Genomic DNA, 14,928 nt, shown 5'->3' with positions numbered 1-14,928 from the left:
CATGGATCAGCCTCCAGAACAAGACCAGTCTCCATGGCAAGGATCAGTTGCCAGAACAAAGATCAGCCTCCAGAACATGGATAAGCCTCCAAAACAAGACCAGTCTCCACAGCAAGGATCAGTTTTCAGAACAAAGATCAGCCTCCAGAACAAGAAAAGTCTTCACAGAAAGGATCAGTTGCCAGAACAAGGAACAGCTTCCAGAACAAGATCAGTCTCCACAGCAAGGATCAGTTGCCAGAACAAGGATCAGCCTCCTGAACATGGATCAGTCTCCAGAACTAGATCATGATTTGTGAAACAACGAGCCGTACAATACAGCGTTTATAGCAGAATAACCCTCCCCGCAGACTCAAGTTTCCTACATTTCCATCATCTGAGTTTCCTGCATTTTCATCATCTGACGTTAACAGCAAGGGGTACCTTCTCAGTTCTGCCCAGGAAGCACATTCCACCAACCAGAAGCAGTTGATTTGAATGCAGTGAGCATGATGCTGAATGCATCACAGAAGCAAAGATAAAGATACCCTGTAGAACTGCTACCACAAATCCGACCAGGGATGTTTTTATTTGAGCAGGATGCTAGAATGCCTTGTTCATGTTTTTGGATGACATACACAAATGAAAAGACTAGGTAATACATGCAGCAGAGACATGTGGATGTGTGCAAGGCCCATGCAATCAGAGAACAACATCTCTATCATTATGACAAAGAACTTCCTCTGGGAGCAAAGGGCTTTTTCAACTGAAATGACCTTCCACAATACCGTCCACTTTGACTGCAGCTGGACAACCCAATATTCCACAGAGCCCATGATTGCCATTGCATTTCAAATGTAGGTACATCTGTACTGTGAGCATGATCAGTGCTCATAAGCATCCCCTGGGGACAGAAAGGGGAGCCACCCTGCCCTTATCAGGAATTTGCGTGAGCGACACACGTCTTAGATCCGAGGAGGAAGTGTCAACCGTCGCAGCAGTGCATGTTCGTAACTTCACCTCAGCTGGAATGCACACCTGAAGATCATTTCAGATTCATCTAAAATGTGAACTCGCAAGAGAGATGTAAAAAGGCATCAGGAGTTTTTGTCAGACATTGTCTTTTTTGCATCTAGGCAAATGTTTGAGTTGCGGAGAAGTTAAGTCCTATATTCGTGCATCTATGACTAAGGTGCCATGTACTCACACTTGCACCAATCAGACTCATTCTGATGCTTTTAAAATTCACCCTGCTTTGCCTGGTCTTTGCCTAGCTGTGGGCTTAATTCAGAATGAATTCAAATGGATTTTTCTCATAACCGGATCAACAGGATTGCTAAAGCACAGCAATAGACATTTTCACTGCATGCATGCAATGACACTGTCACCACTACAGTCTTCCAATTTTCAATGGAAATCAGAGGTTTACTGCTGCAGTCATCCTGTGAATTTCTGTGAAGGTAGTACTCCTTTAATGTAGACATACAGTAGTGCACCTGAGAGACCTGTCTCATGCAGTGTATTACACACACATGCAGAGATGACCATGGTAAGGAGGTGCTGCAAGGTGTGAGGAGCAGGGGTGATGTGAGGGAGATGTGAGGAAGGAGATGTGTGTGAGGTGTGAGGAGGAAGGGGTGCTGGTTAGATGTGAGGAAGAAAGTGAAGGTGAGGTATAAGTGAGGAGGTGCAGATGAGATGTGGTGAGGTGGTGTGGGGAGGATGTGAGGCAGGAGGTAGTGGTGCGGGTGAGATATGACACTTCTGGGTCCTGGACGTAGTGCCATTGGGGGAGTATGGGGTAATTCTTCTTGCTTCCCTGAAGAACAGTTTAAACATGCAAGTAAGCACAGATACACCCCTCTAATTCCCCAGGTCTATCTCCCGGTCTGCTTTCAGAGATTTCACTGAAAATGACATAAATGTGCATGCACACGCACACACACACACACACACACACATCCGCCCTAAATCACACATATCGCTCCATAATCCACGTACACCCACCCTAATCCACACGCACCATGAATCCTGATCGAGCCAGGCTCTGAGAGAGAGGAGTGTAGCGGTAGCATGTTCCAGGACATGCAGGAACAAGCCCCAGTTTCAGTTGGGCTGCAGCCAGCCCTGCGTTACCACAGAGCTGCTCAAATCTGTCCTTTTCTTCCCCTTCTCTTGCCCCGAATGTGGGCGTAAAAGTGAAACTGTCACACAGGAAGGGAGAATAACAGGGTGATTATGAAAGCAGGAGAGCGCTCATCCTAAGTCTCTGCAGGCGTGACACGCGCGGCTCCACCATCGCAAATCCAGGGAGGTCAAACGGATCCCATTCAGGCCTGTCCTTCAGGTTTCGATGGCTGAAAATTTTTCCCACGATTCCTGAGATAGAAAAACCGGGAAGGCCGGCCCCAAACCTAAAAAACGTCTTTGCTTTTCCCTTTCTTACTTGTTGATTAAACCATGTGTCAGATTCAACTGTTTAAAACACAGTCCTGGAGGGCCGCAGTGTTTGTCGGTTTTCTGTGCATTTTAGCACCAGTGAATCATTTAATTCATTGATTGGTTAAAAAACCCACACAGCTTGTTGTCAGTGTCTTAATTGGCTGCTGAAGGAAACCACAATAACCCGCATAAAACTGTGGTATTACATTGCTTAAATTTGATATCACTGGTTTAAAACAACCAGGGGTGTGAGATGATCAGTTTGTGTATTTGTTTTATGGGCTAGATACTTTGTATCAAAACATACTTTGAATAAACATCTTTCAAACAACATATTTCTAAATAAGTCTGAGCCTTTTTAAAACTCGTATTTCAAACTATTTCAGTCTTTCTTAGAGGAAGCAAACACTTAGCATCCAAGAGTTGTCCTTCATTTACCCTCTTTACCTCATAATGAATAGAATGGGAATAAAATATTGAAACTTCTGCACATATTTCCAAAATTTCCACAAATCAACCAGAACTCAACAATCATCAGAAATGGTAACATACTTTAGGTTCTCTAGAGACCACCTTTGGCAGGACCCATTCTATGCATCACTTAAAATGATTTTTTTTTTTTTAAACCCTGCTTCAAATGCTAATGTTAGGAAAGATTCAGTTACTACAAGAGACTGTGAAGAACTTGGGAGTTTCACTTGATCTGGAGCCAATCCCTTCCCTTCAGGGGACTGCGAATACATTCAAGTTTGTCACGTTCATATTTTTTAAACACCTCAAACTTATTTTCTGACCAAAATCCTGATTATGTAAAGCTCACAAAGATTCACATGAAAGTGATGAAAATGTAGGAGTCCAGATTATACACAAAATATGTTCATTTTAGGTTTCTCTGTGATTTAGTTTTTTTTTTCTAATCAATGGGCTCTTTAACATTGTTATTACTTCTCACTTTGGGCCGTAGAGATTCAGAGCAGATTGTGACATGATTTTCTCAGTGTTACATAAACTCAGGTTCAGACTGAGAGAGAGTAGTCACTGAAGAGATTCAGAGATTCAGAGGGATGGGTGTACTCACTGGTTTGGATATTCAGAACTTCAGAGGGATAGGGTGTACTGACTGGTTTAGAGATTCAGACTGAAAGGGGGTACTTACTGGTATAGAGATTTAGAGTGACAGAGTGTACCCAACGGTATACAGATTTGGAGATCATTATTCTGGAACCCCTGCAATGCTGGTTCATGAACACTCAGTATGGCCAAGTAAACACCTTCCCTGGGTTCTTTTTTTCTCAGTGAACCACGCAAGCTGCCCTTAAGGCTATGTTTGACATGTAAGCATGTCAATTCAGTTGAGCCCCAAGGTTGTTCTCAAATCATGCTCACTTCTTTAGCTTGACCATTGCATTGTATTGTGACAGGAATAAACTCTAAAGCCTCTAAGTTTCTCTTTTTCAATTTACCAAAACAGGGGGCATGCAAATGGTTATGGGAATCCATTAGACAGTTAAAATGAGCTTTGCATACATTCAAAGGCCTACTCAAGTCCACCGAAGATTCAAACCTTTATACATGGGAAACGGGCAAATAGCAGTCTTATTAGAATATTCATTCTGCCCTCAATGACATCCCGGGCCTTGTGTGGTTTATTGCACTGAGGTCGTTTTAAAGCACATACAAATCACAAGAATGCACAATCATGCAGTACAACACTTTGAGTTCAATCCTCGCATGGAATATAATCACGGTAAAACTGGGTTATCTCGAGAAGCAAGAGTATGTTGATACTTAACAATCAGTAGCCATACCAACAGCATCTGGAGAAACAGCCTACACACAAATGTTTAACCATAGTTATTTACTCACTGCAAACATCTAAAACCCAGAAGTGCTGTGAGCAATATTTGTTACTGAGGTCTGGTTTCATGCAAAGATGTAGGAACATAATATGACAAGACATAAACGTTACCTTGCAGGTCAAAGGAGAACGACGTCACAAGCTGTTGTCAGATCAGGGAATTTTCTTAACATATTGAAAGCGAGTAATTGTAATATTTCAATATTTACAAGAATAGTTAAGCAGCACAAGGGAGTTGAGCAAATCACCTCGAGAGCAAACTAAAAAGAAAATCTGTTGTTAGTAATTAAAGTGTGACAAATGAAGAATTTAATTCAGTTATTCAATCCAGCAAGGTTCACAAATAAATGTCGAACCAACTTCATAAATATGCATGAGGAAGCAATGTGAATAATGGTGCCAGAGTCATAAAAATTATGTTTCCTAAAATGTACTAATTGTCCCATATTAATTTTCATCCAAATATTTTTTTCACTACCAAGCCATTAATAATACATTATTTCTAATGACCAGTTTTGTCAGTGAGCGAACCCCCTAATTTATTAAAAGGTTGAAAAAATCCCATCAATTCACATTCAAAACAGAATATACCTGCCTCTGCTTAAAGAGGCGGTTCACTTTTTGTAGTTTTTAAACGTAATTTCAGTTTTCAGTGTGTTTCTGGCTGGCCCAGACAGTTTTTGTGTACTGATGTTTTGGCCACCTGCTGGCTTTAGAATGACTGATATTGGGGCATTTGTGAGTTTGAGGGCAAGAGGCATGAAGAATATACTTCAGTGGAAAAATGCATGAAAATGCACTTCAGTTAACTCCAAAGTAGCTCGTACAGTGACATTATGTCTCTAGAGGTTGCATGTCTGTATACTGCCTGATTGTAATATATTTTACTAAATGTTATATTAGATTTACACTAAATGTAATATAACATTTACCTTACTTTCAGTTGGAAATATTTCCTTAGGATAAGTTAATGCAAGCTATGTCCAGCAGTTTCCCACCTGATTATACAGAAAGGAGAACATGTAAATTTGGGCCCAAATAAATAAGGTTTGGTAACTCAGCTGAAACTTTCTATCATCTCACAGTCTGACATAATCTTAGCTTCAATTTCAATTTGTAAACAGCTTGGCTAATGTTAAGACATGCAGCAACTTGCACAGGCAGAGTGGCAGGCACCCCTTGGCCAGGCACTGCATCTAAACCACGCCTCTCTGGCCCTTGGGAGTAAACAGCTTGTGCGATCTGAGAACTGAGAAGGAAAGAATTGCTATTACGATATAAAAGCTAATATTTATGGGGCCAAGCACCAAGGGTATGTAGGAGTCCTATTGATTTTTCTAGGATTCTTCTTCTTCTTCTTCTTCTTCTACCTTTCCCTAAACTTTCGCACCTTTCCCATGCTTAAAAACGCACGACATTCAGCAGGCATGACCGGCATGGGTGTAAATTTGTTATGCATGACACCCATACTACTGAGACTCTAGGTCGCGCTGCAGCGCCACCTGCAAAATTGCAACACTGAAAAATTATGGCCATCCTGTTACACATACATGCACTAAATTTCTCCCAGATATCTACCTCCTCATCCTGAACAATGAATTTTGACAAAGACAAAAAAAAACTACTAAAGTGGTTCATTTGTTTATTGTTATTGTTTATTAAAGTTAAACATTAATAAGCACCAATCTGAGTTTCTATCATTTTGTTTCTGGCTGTTACTGCCTTAATACACAATGCAAATCCTGTTTTAATCATTGTTTGAGTGTGTCTTAATAAAACCTCTCTAATATATACATCTCATTATCTAGTAGGCCTATTTATTGGTTATAGAGCAGATTTTAAGTTAATAAAATATCAGTTAATAATTATTAATCAATTAATGGACACCAATGATTGATCAAAATAACTGCATGAAATTTCTATCTCTAGTATATCCCTACATTTTGCTTGATTGCAACATTACTTCAGGGGATGATAGAAACCCATATTGTGGAGAGCCATGTGCAGGCATCCAGTGTTGTAGTGCAATATGGCCAATAGGACATGACTTGAGCAAAATGCTCATTTGCATTAGCTCCAAGGGCCAAAATGACAGACCTGGAACTCTCAGACAGCTTCCCTGCAGCAGTCCTGAGAAGCACATCCCCCTCAGTCCAACATTCTGAAAGAAAATTAAATATGAATATGCATTAATTGTGGAAAAAATATTTTATCACAGATTTAAATCTAGGCTCTATTCAAATTTTTGCAAATGTACTAATCTAAGAGGGACCAATTTAGGTCTTGTGAATCACATTTCGTGCCACTACCAGCCTAGGCATTGCTACAGTGTCACTCCAAAATTGCAATTTTCAAACAATTATTATGGATGTATCCTTTCATCAAATATGCACCAAAGTTGTTATGGATGGAATTTCAATTAAGTTTGTAGTCTATGACAAAGGACTCCTCAATGCGCTAAGGCTAGCCCTTGGTGCTAGGCCCCCTACATCACTGCTTGCAGCTACATTTATATTTGTAATTGTAAATAAATTCTGTAAAATTAATCTGTTCACATGTACAGTCTCTGGAAATAGAACCTCGCTGTACAAATTGCTTCGGAGTTATCGTAAGTACATTTTCATGCACTAATAAATGCAATTGAAAACCATGCATTAAAACTAAAGTAATCTTTTTTTAAAATCCATCTCTGTAACAGCCAGGTTTGAAGACAGGGTGACCAGTAAAACATGATATCACCAAGCAGTGACAGACAGATGACATCATTTCTTTAGACAGCTTAATGCAACAGCTTTCATCTGTTAATCTTCCAGTTAGCCCTGAGGCCCTGACCCCTCCCTCCTCTCTCTCTCTCTCTCTCTCTCTCTCTCGCTCACACACACATGTATTTGTGCTGCTGATGGTTCAGGGTTTGGCCAGCCCAAAACCACAGGGTGCTTCCCACCACTGGACCAATAGAAGACATACTGCACGAAGCGTACCTGCACACAAAAGAAAACGTTGCTCAGACACATCGTTCATTCACATTTTGACATTCGCTGCACTCACTCAATCACATTCTACGCCCTGATTCCTCACCTGATTCTGGGTAGAGCAGGGTTGGGTCACAAATCTCACCTCTCAACTGCCTTCCCTCCTTCCTCAGGACTCGGTCCATTGTTGAGGGAATTATACCGGTAAAACCAGCGGACCCGCCCTCCGAGCCCGGGAGCTCCCACCCTGGCCCTGCGGGTGACACAGGTTTGACCTGCAAGGAGTCTCCTCTTCTGCTCTCTCAAATTCAGATGGGTGACTGAAGTCCCCAGTCCAGCCAGAGGCTCATATTAATACAATTAATGCACTGGGTTGGAATGAAGACCATAGACCAGGACAGTATCCAGAAGAACGTGTTAGGGATTCACTGTGTGTGTGTGTGTGTGTGTGTGTATGTGTGTGTAGGTTGTAGATGTGTGTGGGTGTGGGATGTAATGTAATGTGTGCGTGTAATTGTGCATGTGCACGTGCGTGTGTATGTGTGTGTGTGTGTATGTGTGGGTGTTCACACTCCCCAAGGGCACAACGGTACAGCATCTTCACATTGATTAAATTGTAAATGTAAATGACAAACTGTAATTGTATATTGCAACACATATGGTAGGGTACCTCCATAGCAACATGCATAGTAAAGGACCTCCACAATAACACAATTGGTTGTGTGATACACGCTTTGGTGTGAGTACAGAACGATCTATCTGATGCCATCAGAATGGCTGAGGTATTAATCTAGCCAGGGTACATCATTTTCCGGTGTCTATTGCAACTCTTTCAACTTGCATGAATGCACATTAAGACCACCTTTTACATTTCCTGAACTATTGATTAAAAATCCGCTAGCAGGGTCTAACGTTTTCAGAACCGATTAATTTCATTTTTATCTGCACAATTCTCATTTTTATTCGGTCAACTGCACAAAATTTGGAATATGGCCCAAATATACTATGGTATCACTTTATTGTATTATAACGTTAAACTCATAATTCCACATTGAGAAAAGTGCCAAGTGGACATTGTGGTATTACATTCATGATTCAGGCATATTTATATTCTAACTTGATCCTAACTGCCTGAAGTTATTTGGCCAGTACATATGATCCACTACAGGATGGTAGTATAAACCTACATTAAAACCATGTTGATCAGTCTGATCATGAATTCATTAGTAAAGTCAGAATTTCCTATAGTCATTTTATAAGTTAATAGATAATTCCTGATACCTATCCATACCTGAAAATGCACTATTTTCGTTGTATTGTCATCCTCATTCAGTTACTGATTCAAATGATCCAGTGATGTCTGTTAAAAGGCATTTTGATTACTCCCATACTGTAGGGAGCATATACACTCACCGGCCACTTCATTAGGTCTACCTGTTCAACTGCAAACTGCATTTGTTAACGCAAATATCTAATCAGCCAATCACGTGGCAGCAACTCAATGCATTTAGGCATGTAGACATGGTCAAGACGATCTGCTGAAGTTCAAACCAAGCATCAGAATGGGAAATAAATGTGATTTAAGTGACTTTGAACGTGGCATGGGTGTTGGTGCCAGACTGGGTGGTCTGACTATTTCAGAAACTTCTGATCTACTGGGATTTTCACGCATATCCATCTCTAGGGTTTACAGAGAATGGTCCGAAAAAGAGAAAATATCCAATGAGCGGCAGTTCTCTGGGCGAAAATGCCTTGTTGATGGCAGAGGTCAAAGGAGAATGGTCAGACTGGTTCGCTGATAGAATGGCAACAGTAACTCAAATACTGTTACAACCAAGGTATGCAGAAGAGCATCTCTGAACGCACACCACGTCAAACCTTGAAGCAGATGGGCTACAGCATCAGAAGACCACACCAGGTGCCACTCCTGTCACCTCATGAAGTGGCCGGTGAGTTTATATGCCATTTATGAGAAGGTAACTTTTGTTACCTTCGTAGACAATATGGTATAGAAATAGTCTTTCCTTACATACAGATTCTGTATTTGCATCCACTTTTTGCATTAAATAATTGATGATAAGATTAAGATTTATATCTTACATTAAAACACAGGACAATATAAGATATATGAAGCATATTAGCCGTCAAGGTAACACAATAAAGTTACACGCCTTATTTCTTTTGTGGTTCTTAGTCTTAGTAGCCAGGAATGACTTATGTACTGAGTGAACTGAGAGGAGATATGTTGTCTAACAGTGGTAATTCAATCTGCACTCCACAAGGTGGTGCTCTAAACTAAGTGTTGCAAAGGCATATTTTGCTCATCGAATGCGCACCTAAGCACTAATCTGGGACCAGCATCTAACTTTAATTCAATTGGCAGGATTCTGGGTCAGGGTCAGCGATGCTGGGCATTCAGGAAAAGCTTTAGAGGCTCCCAGGACAGACGTTACTGGCTCCTGTCTGGATCGGTTACTGGCAGATGAACAAAAACGCTGACAATGAAAACACAGAACGCCTCGATGACGATAGAATGTTTTAGCTTTGTTTTTGCCTTTTTATTCCTTTTAGTATGTTTCAGTAAATTCATAGGATGACACTGGTGGTGAATTCGACCTCATAGAATCTCCTTATAGCTCCTTTTAGGCCAGAATTGGACATACCATATGTGTTCCTTTTCTCGTTTAGCCCTACAGAGTTTCTATTGGCTCTGGAGTCCACATCGCTTGCCCTATTTTGAACCTGGCCTGGTGAATGCTGGGAGGGAGAAGTAGGTGATGCTCCTCCCGCTGGCCTGATTGTGTATGCAAGTGAGCCCTGAATATGTAAATTAGGAGCAGTCTGTGGCTGCTGTTCTGTGCCTCACAGAAGTCCTCCCTGATTAGCCTGCTCCCGTGGTGTCGACGGATGTCAGGGTCCTTCCATAAAAGGAAGCGGTGGAGTATCGAGGCTGTGCGCTTTTCGAATTTCCAAAGGGAAAGAGCAACTGCGCTCCCCGCTGCACCCTCATGAATATTTTACCTCCTCCTCTGCAGCACATCCCCCTGCCCAGCGGTAATGAGCTTAGGACAGAGGCTGACTTCCTCTTTGATCTCAGCTGCTTGCCTCCTTGGCTCCTTTAGCGCTAGGCCCCGGTGCCAGCTATGCTCTGAGCCTTAAAGGCTTCCCAGGCAGACCCCAATCAGAATCCAAACCGAACCGAACCTAAGCCCAACCAGACGTGACCAGATCCCCACCAAACCTGCCCAGCACCCAAACATGAAGGTGGGGAGTGTTCTCCAGTAAGTTGCGCCTTGTTTAAGAGTGCATCAGTCACAAGCAGCGATCAGATGTACCCTCAGAGATTAACTACAAGGTTTTCTTTTAATTAGGCTGGACTTAGATACACTCTTCACATAACTTTATTGATCAATAATAATAATTGTCCAAGTGAAACTGGAGACTGTCTGCGGGGGCTATCGGGTGGCATGGCCAGATGATTCAGTTAGCCTGGCAAGTGTATGCAAGCAGAATAAAGCTGGCTCTCAGTGTAGTGATGCATTGTACGGTCCGGAGCTGATTCCTGACTCCCTGAGTATATACTGGCCAGTGACCCTTCAGGAGTGTCACCTAATCAGCCGTGGCGTCACCCAGGGAATCGCTGGTCCGGTCGGCAGAGTTTCCCCACTTCCTCGTCCAATACTGCTTCCTATGCTTTATTCAGCGGTCTCTGTCTATCCCAACTGCACATGAATTGCAGTCCTCCAGAGCCATGCCTGGGCGGCTCAGCTAGTGGACTCCAGTGGGAAAAGCAGTGGTTCCCATGTGAAGCATAAACCGTTTTAGCCTTGAGGTAAATATACAAAATACCTAAATCTCTCCAGTAGAGGTGATCCCTCCAAAGCCCAGGTGAATATATTCTATTTGACTGACAAAGACCCTGAGGCAGTGAGACTATGGTAGCGGCTGGCCATTACACATGCTGGCCACTGGGTGTCACAAACTCCTGTCTGTTGTCCTGCTTTACAGTGACTATTACAAGTTGAACTCTGGTGGTAAACAGCCCTGACAGTTGTCAGTACACTTGCTGTAAATTTTTCTTTGGTTTCTGAACCAAAGGTAAGTGCAGAGTGTCCTGCGTTGACTTTGTGGTTTACTCCTAGCCAGTCTGTCTGTTATAGGTGTTCATTTCTCTTTCTGTGTCTCCCTGTCTCTCTCTCTCTCTCTCTCTCTCTCTCACACACACACACACACACACACACACACACACACACACTCTCTTTCTCGACCTTTCTCTCTCTCTCTCTCTCTCTCACACACACACTCTCTCTTTCTCGATCTTTCTTGCTCTTGCTCTCTCTCTCTCTCTCACTCTCTCTGGCGCTCTCCCTCCTCCCCGGGGCTGCAGAACATTCCAGTGGTTAGGGCGGGGCCGGATTCCTCACCTTTGTGCCGCAACAGCCGCCTCGCTCTGTCGGCTGCCGCCGCTTCAGCTCGATCCCACAATGCCCCGCTCTGCCGAGTCCCCGCCATGCATAAACGCTGCAGGCGCGCCCGGGAGACGCAGCGTGCGACACATCAAAGGGCTCGCTCCCGTTCCCCTGGGAAACAGCGGCTCTCTCGCAGGTACGCCGGGAGGCCCGTGCCAGACACCTGCGACACCAAACGCGCGAGACCTTTCCAGATCACCTTCATTCAAATGCACGCTCGCTATTCCAATTCAAATGACCAAGCCTTTCCCCGTACCCACCATAAGCCTGATTAGAGCTTGTGCGTACAAGTGATTTTTATAAATGCAGTGGCCCAGTTTCATCACAGCGATCTTCGGCCATTTTCTCACTTCGCTTTTTATCATCACTTGGGAGAACCAGGATGCATAGATGTCGCTGTTTTTTTATTCTTAAGAGGAGTGTTGAAATCACCATCTAGTTTTATGCATGCTTCCACACCCTGCAATCGAGTCTTCTCAAGCGTACACGTACATCAGAATCACTTGCATCTATAGACCAATAGGGACATCACATTTTTATGCAAATGAATTTCAAATGACAATTTATACATTGGAAAAACACTGAATGTTTCTAATATTTAAAAAAGCCCATATAACTCTTAAATAGCATTTTTTAAATTTGAGGTTAGATGAATCTGGGTTTGGTGTTGTTAAAATACAGCTGCAATGACCATCGCAGTTCCCATGGTAGCGACCGGGCCACAGACGTTCCTATGTATATACCAACTGGACATGTCATGAGGCCGTTCCATTTTACAATGGCCATGTATATTAGAATGCCACCCCTGGCCCCCCGAGTTCTCGGCCTTTAACATTAAAAGACCAGGAACCATTACTGAAATAGAATGAGTGTTTGCGTTTACTATGGCTTTTAATTGAATACTCAAATAATTTAGACTTTTGCTTGGTGTTACCCCTCCATGCTGGGCCTGGGCACAGTGTGAGCCTCATGCAAAGCACAGCCTCGCCCGTCAACTTCTTCTCCGGAACAAATGACCTCACAGCCCGATGACTCACCCAAGTCACCCAACCCCTCTGTTTACCGGCAATCTGTTGCCATGACGACCGCAGCAACACGCGGTCCGATCGGTGCAGAAATTGCGACCGCCACACCGGGGCAGGCACAGGGTCAAGTGCACGAGGTCACTTGGGTTTCTGTCAGTTACATGCATGCATGCATGTATGCACACACGTATAGAAATGCACAAGCATGCATCTGCATGTGCACGCAGACACAAATAGACATGCACTGACACAAAGGCACACCCACAGAGTGAAATTATGAAAGGCCCGAGCTGCATACTGCAGCTTTTTACGAGCAGGCAAGCAGAAGCAAGCCGTCGTCGAGTCATAGACATTAAGGCACTCCTTAAAATGTGCACCAGCAGGACAACCCCCCCCCCCCCCGTTCCCCCTCCCCACCTTGACTCACATGGAAAAATTTGCCTATCAGGAGCACTCTGCACACCAGGGAGATGGAATTGCACTGTTGCATTTGACTGGGCTGCATTTCACCATCATGCTATTGCTCCACAAAGTGGAAAAACCCAGCTGACTAAAACCCCCTCCTCCCTGGGTGATACCATGGCCAACTTTGCGCCGCTACACAAGGCTCCAGGCCACAGATGGCACTGGAAATGACTACCGACTCTGAGTCCCACAGGGTGATGCATGATTTGGGTGCATCATATGCTGAGAACAAATGCTTTAGCTGCACGTGCCACCTGACAGGATTTGTAAATTATTTCAATATTCAGTTACTGTACTCATCACCAATTTTAAAGCTGAGAGTCCTGTATCCTTCATTGTCCTTCCAGAAAAAAACCCAACACATTATTCAACAGCTAGGACGCAAACAGGTGAGACATGGACAGGAGAGGTACAGACAGCTAGGACGCAAACAGGTGAGACACAGACAGGAGAGGCACAGACAGATGGGACACAGACAGACAGGTGAGACACAGACAGGAGAGGCACAGACAGCTAGGACACAAATAGGTGAGACACAGCCAGGCGAGGCACAGACAGGGGAGGCACAGACAGGACGACAGCTAGGACACAAGATGGCACAGGGACACGCAGGCAGGCACAGACAGGGGAGGCACAGACAGGCGGGGCACAGAGGCACAGGGCCTGCAGACAGGCAGAATGCCAAACCGTGTACTCAGAGTTGTAGGACGAGTCTACATGTGTAGGAAATACATTTTTCATAAGTTTGTCTATAAGGTTGGCATAACTTGTTCCCATCATGTGGATTCTGCAATGTGTCAAATCACTACTGAAAACATGGTTAGGATTTGCTTTGGAATTTCCTTTTTCATTTAAAAGTAAAATCGCCTCTTTGTACCAGTGATTTTATTTTTCGGAGCACACTAGGGCATGTTTGAACAGAGCTACACCACTAAGCTCCACATAATCTAAGCTCGACATTGGAATGTGACATGTAGATGTGCTACACCCATCTGTCCCAATGTTCTCCGCTCATTCCACTAGAGCAAGCTCCTCCCACCTATGCTGCTTCCAAGGTGAGTGAGGCCTTAAAGCATCAAATGGCAAAATAGTTCCGGCAGTCAACCAGAGCATAGGAGAGATGACAAGGAACATGGAGGAAATGTAAGGGCAGAAAAGTCCAATACAGATTGAAACTACTTTTTCAGTCTGACGACTACAGACAGACTTTCATAGTCAGTAGTTTTGGTTTATATAAATGTGGTTTATATGAGATTGTGTATTTGCAGCTCTTTCCTTTAGAGGCTCACAAAGTACACTAAAAGCAAACCACGCTGATCATGTGTCTGATACAGTAGTGCTTTCTGTCAGTAGCCTCAGAGAACAGTGTCTGTATGCAACGGCCCACCTCCTCCCCCTGAACTTGCACATTTGCAGTTCTTACTTTTGCCCTGAATTGAGTTCTTAATAAAGCTCTCTCTCTCTCTCTCTCTCTCTCTCTCTCTCTCTCTCTCTCTCTCTCTCCCTCTCTCTGCCTCTCTCACTATCTCTCTCTCTCTCTCACACACACACACACACACACACAGATTCAATGCAAACCCTTCCCCTCTGTGACACTCACAGCTCCCCCTTATTCTCTTAGTGCTTCTTCCAGTAGCACAGCCAAAATGACGCCCACATGTCGCAGATGGCCTCGCTGTACAGTACTGACATGGTGGGCAGGCTCACACACAGCCTCC

At 43.6% G+C, this 14,928-nt stretch overlaps 1 long non-coding RNA gene across 1 annotated transcript; it reads right to left on the bottom strand.

Annotated features, from left to right (window-relative positions):
* Positions 1-5,938: 5,938 nt before the first annotated feature.
* LOC135241788 (uncharacterized) lies at positions 5,939-7,666 on the bottom strand. The gene is made up of 3 exons (XR_010326111.1): positions 7,358-7,666; positions 7,162-7,260; positions 5,939-6,440 (listed from the first exon to the last, which is right to left on the bottom strand). It is a non-coding gene; the product is annotated as an uncharacterized LOC135241788 (long non-coding RNA).
* Positions 7,667-14,928: the final 7,262 nt, after the last annotated feature.

Source organism: Anguilla rostrata, chromosome 1 (assembly GCF_018555375.3).
Source record: "Anguilla rostrata isolate EN2019 chromosome 1, ASM1855537v3, whole genome shotgun sequence".
Lineage (NCBI taxonomy): Eukaryota > Metazoa > Chordata > Actinopteri > Anguilliformes > Anguillidae > Anguilla > Anguilla rostrata.
This window is presented reverse-complemented; position numbering and strand designations above follow the sequence as displayed.